General features: G+C 49.1%; 1 non-coding gene across 1 annotated transcript; it reads left to right on the top strand.

Annotated features, from left to right (window-relative positions):
• The first annotated feature begins 328 nt into the window (after positions 1–328).
• On the top strand, positions 329–435 carry LOC120643189. The gene has a single exon (XR_005662879.1). It is a non-coding gene; the product is annotated as a small nucleolar RNA R71 (small nucleolar RNA).
• The last annotated feature ends 8,167 nt before the right edge of the window (positions 436–8,602 follow it).

Genomic DNA, 8,602 nt, shown 5'->3' with positions numbered 1-8,602 from the left:
GGCCAACCCCGCCTGGGCCGGATGCATCACTTCCAAGGCTTGAAGTGTCTGTATTTGAGCCTTGTCTTGGGAATAATCCTCGAACTTCTTGAGGAGGAGATCAATTTTCGTAGTGAGCATGTCAGTCTCCTTGACGGAGTGCATGCCTCACTGACATGGTTAGAGACGATCATCGCTCCAACCTTGGTTGGACACCATCTTCTCGATTAATGATGTAGCTCGTTCAATGGTCAGCGAGAAGAAAGCTCCACCCGCAGCAGCATCCACGTGATCACGGGAGGATTGAGTCAACCCGTTGTAGAAGTTCTGAAGAATGAGCCAATTATCCATCCCCTGGTGAGGACACGCAAGAATGTACTCCTGAAGTCTCTCCCAAGCTTCAGGAATTGACTCATTTGATGCCTGCTGAAAACTCAAAATTCTTCGACGAAGAGCATTGGTCTTGTCCGTCGGGAAAAACTTTGCTAGGAACGCCTTGGCACATTTGTCCCAGGTGTCCACAACTGTCTTGTTAGCATAGAACCACTGCTTCACTCTCGCTAGAAGAGAAAACAGGAACAGCCGGAGCCGGATTGCATCCTGAGATACTTCCTTGATAACAAAAGTACTGCAGAGCTCCAAGAACTACTGGAGATGAACACTGGCATCCTCATTGGCCTTGCCACCGAAAGGGCTAGCCTGGACCATCGGATCGTCAGCAACGTCTCAAGTCCACTCCAGTGGCCCGCTCCGGCGGAGACCGCTCGCCACGGTCGTCTCAAGTCCACTCTGGTGGCCCGCTCCGGCGGAGACCGCTCCCACGGTCGTCTCAAGTCCACTCTGGTGGCCTGCTCCGGCGGAGACCGCTCGCCACGGTCGTCTCAAGTCCACTCCGGTGGCCCGCTCCGGCGGAGACCGCTCGCCACGGTCGTCTCAAGTCCACTCCGGTGGCCCGCTCCGGCGGAGACCGCTCGCCACGGTCGTCTCAAGTCCACTCCGGTGGCCCGCTCCGGCGGAGACCGCTCGCCACGGTCGTCTCAAGTCCACTCCGGTGGCCCGCTCCGGCGGAGACCGCTCGCCACGGTCGTATCAAGTCCACTCCGGTGGCCCGCTCCGGCGGAGACCGCTCGCCACGGTCGTCTCAAGTCCACTCCGGTGGCCCGCTCCGGCGGAGACCGCTCGCCACGGTCGTCTCAAGTCCACTCCGGTGGCCCGCTCCGGCGGAGACCGCTCGCCACGGTCGACTCAAGTCCACTCCGGTGGCCCGCTCTGGCGGAGACCACTCGCCACGGTCGACTCAAGTCCACTCCGGTGGCCCGCTACGGCGGAGACCGCTCGCCACGGTCGCCAAGAGCCGGGTCCGGGAAGTGGTGCTTGCTCCCTGAGCGATCCGAAGTCTGTGTAGCCGCTTAGCTTGGTTCCGCACCCTAAGCCTACACCTTCGTCGCCCTGTGGAGAGCGCTCTAGTACCTGAACCTGGCAACAGGTGTACCGGCCTCAGGGGTCCGGAGCGCCCGCTCTCTGCATGAGCACACCGACGCAATCAAGTTTGCGTGGAAACACATCACGGTAGTAGGCCCCACCCGCGGGTTCGTACCTCTCCCGAGGTGAGCCCGGGGGCCACTGTCGGTGCCCCAGGACTGGGGTACCCCCTCTTGCTGTGTCTAGGCAAGAGCCTTGTGGTTATCCTTGACTACGTCCAAACAGCCGGACCCCTGCGGTCCGGAGCCCTGTTCACCTGACAACGGTCCCGGACCCGTCCCCCGGCTGGCAAAGGTCTGGGAGCACCACGTGTTCCGGAAGAAGCAGGCGCTCAGCCCGAACAGCCGAGGGCTCCGGACCTCCCGTGGAGGTCCGGACCCCCGCGGAGTCCCGGACCCCCCATGGGGTCCCGGACCCCCTGTATAGTAACCGGACCCCTCACTAAGGGAAGGAATTGACACCCCGCCCCGGGGTGGTCCGGAGCTGCCACGTGGCTGCAAGCACAGACACGTATATAAGGCCGCTTGGTCTCCATACTAAGGTTCACCTACCACTGCATTCATTGCGGTAGGTGGACGTCCGCATTGATATAGCAGAAGCCGAGGCGATTCTTTGACCAGGGGACACTATTTATCGCATATTACCAAGACATATAGTGGAGCTGCTGGCGCCGCCCACGCCGTGCCTGTCAGTCTGCCATGACAAATGGACACGATGGCTCTGCTTCTGCCATTATGACGCCTACATAATAGCCTTAACAGGCCACGACGCAAGCTACGTTTCCCCAACGGGCACCTTGCTGACGGGACAAGAGAAGACCTCCCTGAGTCAGGGGGGCAGCAGGGCATGGAAGCATATCGGAGAAAAGATTCACAACTACTGTAGCCAGTTAAGTACTCTGCGCAGTATGCTACACAGTCACGTTGGGCCCACTTGTCGGGGCCTCAGCGACCAATGTATCCGCACCCCTTGGTCTATAAAAGGGGGGCGCCCGCTAGAAGAAAACTCAGGCTGGGAAAAGGCCAAGGCCCGGCAGAGGATAGGTTCATACACAACCAAGAACAATACTTCTCCCAGTGGATGTAGGGTATTACGCTCCGGCGGCCCGAACCACTCTAGATCGTGTGTTCTTGTGTGCTTGCCTCAGTGCTAGATTAGCCTAACCGCCTAGTACTTCCCCGAGTTCTCCCTCACTGGGAATAGGCGGGTGCGTTCCGCCACCCGGCTGTGGGTACCCTAAAAATCCCGCGACAGAAGTACATAGGCTAGTTAATGAACTGATCTAGATTGGATATCCAATTGCATAAATAGGGATAAAAAAGATAACATGGTAGGAGGTAGTGTGACACACACACAAACTACCCTCAGAGATAAATATATAAAAGATGCTATAGGCAGGGAGAAAGGCAAAAGTTAGAGCTCGAGACAGATGTGCTAGGCTAGCTATATCTATGCTATCTTATGGTTAGATTGTCAAAGATTAACTAATACAACAGGGAGATCACTTCTCTAGCTGACGGGAGAAGCCCATTCACCTAGGCGGCTTTATGTACCTCCTACCCCCCAAACCGAACGTGAAGGATTACTAGGGCTCGGACAGGACAGTCACCACCTACCGGCTACCTCTACAAACCGTGGGAAAGGGTGACATCCAGCAACACTTATCTAGTTTAGACACCACATCTACATTAGTAAGCGATACTCTAGCATCCCGCGCGGAGCCCCCACCATCCGAATGGACAGACATCACACTAGAACAAACATACGAATACTGTAGTTGATAGAGTTCTAAGGCCAATATGTTAACCATCGCAAGCACAGAGCGATCATGCAATGCAAGCATCGAATGATAATGCAACCATATCATGAACCATATATCCGATAACTTGGAACATACTTCAAGCAGATATTGGTAACCATAGTCTAATTCTATTACAAACGACCGAATATTAGAAGAGAGAACTAGAGATGAATGTAACACCCCAGATTTTTTCGGAATGCTAAAAAGTCAAAAAATGTGAATTTAAAAAAATCGTGGTGGTGCTATAACAAATCCACTTAAATAGGAATTCTTCCCTCTAAATTCGTAGTAATTAAAATTTTTAATTAAATTACAAAATAATATTTGCTAGTATGAATATATTTGGAGTTAATCAGATTTAATTCACTCTACCTTGTTTATTTGAAATTCGAATTAGGTTTATTTTCATTGCGTAAAATTGTGTGAAATTTAAATTGAATTGTGCCATTCAATTTAAATTCAAATGCTAACCACCTTGGGCGTGATTTAATTTGAATTGTATCATACAACTTAAATCCGGGCCCAGCTCTACCCCTAACCAGCCCAAAGGCCAATTTCAGCCTACACACGTGCCGGCAGAAACCCCCTGACCCCGGCCTGCCAAACCCATCCGTCCAGCCCACAAACCGCCGGCCTAGAGGAGCTTTGCAGCCCGATTCGTGACGAGCCGGCTCGCCAAAAGCCCCGCCTGGCCGCACGGCCCGTTTCCCGTGTGCCAGCCCGTCACCCCACTCGCGTGGCCAGCAATGCGCGCCGGCCCGCTAGCGTGTGCAGGCTGCTAGCAGCAGTCGCTCGCTCCTTCTCTCTTCCGCCTTGTGCCTCTGGCCACTAGGGCCCGCACGTTAGGCGCCCCTGTATGCCTTTCCTCCTCCCGGGTGACGCCTCTGCCCGGTGCCACCTGCTCTGCTTTTTGCGCCGCCCGCCTCCGCGCGCGCAGCACCGCCCCCGCTCCACGACAAAGGCCCCCGCAGCTGCTGCCACGCCTCGTGCTGATGCCGTACGTCACACCTGCTGCCCTACACCGGTTGTCGGCCACCAAAACCGCCCGCTCGCGGAGCCACAAAGCTTGGTGCCTAAGCCGCCCGGCCGGAGCACCTGTGGCGGGTGCAGGATCCCTTCGGGGAGGCGTTCCTTCGGGAACCACGTCGGAGATTGGCGGGCAATACCTGTAATGGGTGCTGACCGCGGACCGTGTTGACGGATACGCACTTGGATGGAGATACTAGCCTCAGCAACATAAGGACCGAGATAGTGGACCTGGAGACAGAACTATGTTAAACGTACACACCACTTATCCATTATGCGGATGGACCCGGTCCGAGCTAGCTATGCACGGCAACATACCTGCAGGAGGATAGGGTATCAGTGTTTCGGGGAGAGAGGTGACCCTATGGCTCCTGATTAGCAGGATTCGACGGAATTCGACTGTAGAAGGCTTCACAGTCCTGGGCGACCTCTTGTGGGATGGCGCACCCAGACTGAGAAAGCAGGATGGTGGCCGTAGCCGTTAGTTTCATTACAGTAGACCGGTGCCCCGGAGTTAGTTGCGTCGTTCCTGGCGAACCTCGGGGCGAGTGGGTTGTTGACGTTCCTTAGCGCCCCAAATTATGTACCGCAAGCACATGGATCGTGGTAGCTTTTCCCTTAGAGTACTCCCCCAAGGTTTATCAATCCGTGGATCGACAAAGAACTACCTATGGTTTTCCATCTAATCTAACGGATCTATCCTAACATGAAGCATGAATTGCACATATAGAGTAAACCATTGATAGATATGAGTGTTGTGTAAAGGTTGATCTCATCCATGAACATCGGTAAGGATAAAGCATGACCGAAGGTATGACTAAGCCTATCACACGCATTCTAGTTGTAGTTCTAGCTAAACGAGTAAGCACAACATGCATCTCATCCAAAGCCTCTTTAAATCGCGACCTCTAAATTGACCCTCGAAACCCCAAATCTTACACAGGCCACGCCCTGTCACGGTGCTCCCTATCGGTAGAGTAGTTTCAGAGCACGAAGATGTGTCGAACCCATTTGGTATGTCCGGCATGAACCCCTAGCCACCACGGCTACAAGAACACCCTAAGTGACCTATCTTAAGAATAGATCTAAGAACAAGTGCACTAAAGAAAGAACGAAATCAACAAAAGAGGTACTCCCAAGCGTCAACCCAGGAGATACTTGATCGCTAAATAGATCGGAGACATGAAGACATTATTCGCATAATAGATTCGTTTGGATCGTGACCACCGAGTACATACCATCGACGACTCCAACTAGCTCATGAACTCCACCATGACACAACCACGCAAGGAGGCCATGGCAGCTAGGGGTGGCCTAAGCCATCTCCTAGACAACTCCGAAGACTTGCGGCGGCCGTCGTCTCCCTCCGGTATTGGCCCTAGGTTTTCGTCGAGTTCTGGGTGGATGGATGCCCCGAGTTGAATAAGGTGCGAGCTATTTATGAGCCGAGGAAGCCACCGGTCGAAGGGGAGGTCGAACTGCCTCGGAAGCGGGCTAGGCCAGCCGGGTCATGGGCCTAGGCCGGCCGGCCTACCCTCTTTTGGGCCCGCCTCGGTCTCATTTTTCGTGTGTAGACTCCTCGCATCTTCTAGAGTTTATGTCCTTCACGATTGCACCCCTTTGGACATCGTTATCTTGGAGATATCTTCGAGAAAAGGATAGGATTGGGAATCCTTCCTTAAATCTTCATTTGCTTTGCTTAATCCCGAAGTATCTTGATCTCATCTTCGTGAGCTTGGTCCTTTGGGCTCTCTTGGAGGATGGATGTGCATGAATGGGCTTCGAATCAACATGGGCTTTGGTCCTTCCTTTGGGCTTTGGCCTTCGTCTTTCTCTGTGTTAGCGCTCAATCATGGGCCTCGTCATTTTATGCTCCAAAATAGGCCAAAAACCTGCAAAAATGAAGTTCCTCCAAAATATATGTGCAAATATGAAAATGACCAATAATTAGGCCGGGGTTAGGACGGTTAGTGATTTTTATATTAAATTCATGCCATTATCAAGGATAAATAAGGGATAAAATGGGTACTTAAGGAGCGCCAACATTCCCCCCATGCTTAAACCTTGCTCGTCCTCGAGTAAGTCCAGGAGCTTTGCTTATAAAGAAATCAGCGTTGCCCCTCAATGTCCACTCTGCACTTAGTGATACATAACAAGACATATTGCTCTCTCAAGTATTTAGCATTTAAGTTCATGTTGTGACCGGCTACTTTTTCATTATGGAAGATAGACTAGCAATTAAAGAACAAGGCACAATAATAAATAAATGCCATGCTCTCAAACTTAAGCGAACTTCAAACCTTTACCTTATTTCATCGTGAAGAGTTTTCAAAAGAATGCATATCAAACATAAGTGAGGTTCTCTTGCAAAAGATCATGGAAACACTAATCTCATCAAGTCGCTCAAGCCTACATTAGATTGTCTTCAACCTATTCTACTCATATATAAAAGTGGAAGGCTTATGTGGAGCTTGGTAGGTAAAAACAATCCTAGCAAAACATTATACTTGAAATATTATCAAACTAAGAGAGAGATCTAATGGAATTACCGAGACTAGTCAAAAAGGTCATTGGAAAATAATGTTGAAGAGGGAAAAAGATGAAACACACACATTTAGATAGGTGGACATGTGTAAGTGGCAAATGGATGATCCCGAGACACAAATGAAGTTCTCATTATCGGATTGCACATGGTTGGAAGATTTGAGTATGGAATAATTCTTCAAAGTAACTTGGAAAATTAATGAAGCCAAAAAGAGCTAAGGAGCATTTTATTCTTCTCTTTTTTTATTTCCTTTTTGTTTTCTTTTCTCCCTTTTTCATTTTTCTATTTTTCTCTTTCTTTCTTTTTTTCTTTCCTTTTGCTCCTTAGAACTTTTGATAACATAGTATACTTACCCAGCCATCCCCCCATGTTTGAACGAATGCTCGTCCTCGAGTATGAATAGTGGGAGAACCAACTAGCTAGGGTAAGTATCTCAAATTCACCTTCTTCTTCGTAGAACCTCTTGAATCACTGGGGAGCCTTGTCTCCCAAAACTTTTCTTTATATGGTGCCCTTGATTCTTTTGATTCCGTCGAAATGATAATCCATACTCCAATTGGGTTGTGGTCAAGGAGGTAATCACAAAAAGTTATTTTTGGTTTAGGGTGGATATCCAGCGAGGTTTGCAAAATTCCCGAAGTAGAAACTCACAATGCATGGATAAATAGGCCAACAAAAAGAAGGTTACACAAAAAAACAGAATGACCAGCTTCTTAGTCTCATACCAAAGAAATCAATCTTAATCCAACTCATCAAAATATAAGTTTGCAATCTAAAGGTTTCATCATGAAAGAATATGTATGTATAGGCTTTGGTAGGTAGAACTTTGCAAGAGATTCATAAATGTAGATAGCATAGGAATTAAGTTTTCAAATTAAACAACACAAGGTGTAAGGTCATCGGTAGACTTAAATCAAAGAGGAACATAGAATATGTGGGTCTAGAATTTAGTCATTTAACCTCCACAAATAAAAGAGCCGGTATTTAATCATTTTAATTCCATTTAATTGAGAGCAAATGGTCAAGTCATATACAACATAGCGTAGGTAAAACAAAGCAGCAACTTTCATCATTTTTCCATAAGCAAAAGGCATTGCCAAAATGTATCAATGTGGTGAGCACAAATTATGGTGATCCTACACTTATTGAAAACAAAAACAAAACTAGGTTGTCCTCCTAGAAGCCATGTGATAGGTTGAGAGATATATACAAAAGTTGCATCTATGGTTGAAGGCATATATGTACAAGCATTTAGAAAAAGAGAGAGTTGAGGAAGAATTATCGTCCTTCTCGATGCTCGTAATGAAGTGTAGCGCGGCCTCCCCCAAACTTAAGCATTGTGCTAAGCATGGAAGAAGAATCATGAGCATCTTGTGGAAACCGTGATTATCTTACTCCATGAGATCTTTCTTCCTTGTCCACAAAATCCTCCCCCATGCTTAGTATGATGCTAGGTGTGAAAGGAGAAGATGGACCATCTTGCAATTCTTGAAGTCCTTCCCTCATGTGTATGAATATCATCTTCAATGTGTCTTCACCTTTGTTGCCTCAATTTCCTTCAACTTCTTGTACTAAGTCGTGGTCCCAATCATTGCTTCACATCATCGTCGCCTCCTTCAATTCCTCGTTGTCCCATTGCTGCCTCATCTTCACGAATTTTTCTTTCAATTTCCCGAACAGAACATGTACTGAAACATTGCTCCATTGCGAAGTACACAAATTTTCCTTTCCAACGAGTCCTCATTCGCCCAAAATTGATTCCGAACAAG

The sequence above is a fragment of the Panicum virgatum genome, chromosome 7K (genome assembly GCF_016808335.1).
Source record: "Panicum virgatum strain AP13 chromosome 7K, P.virgatum_v5, whole genome shotgun sequence".
Taxonomy (NCBI): Eukaryota; Viridiplantae; Streptophyta; class Magnoliopsida; order Poales; family Poaceae; genus Panicum; species Panicum virgatum.
The sequence above is the reverse complement of the archived record's forward strand: the minus strand, read 5'-3'. Positions and strand labels throughout refer to the sequence as shown.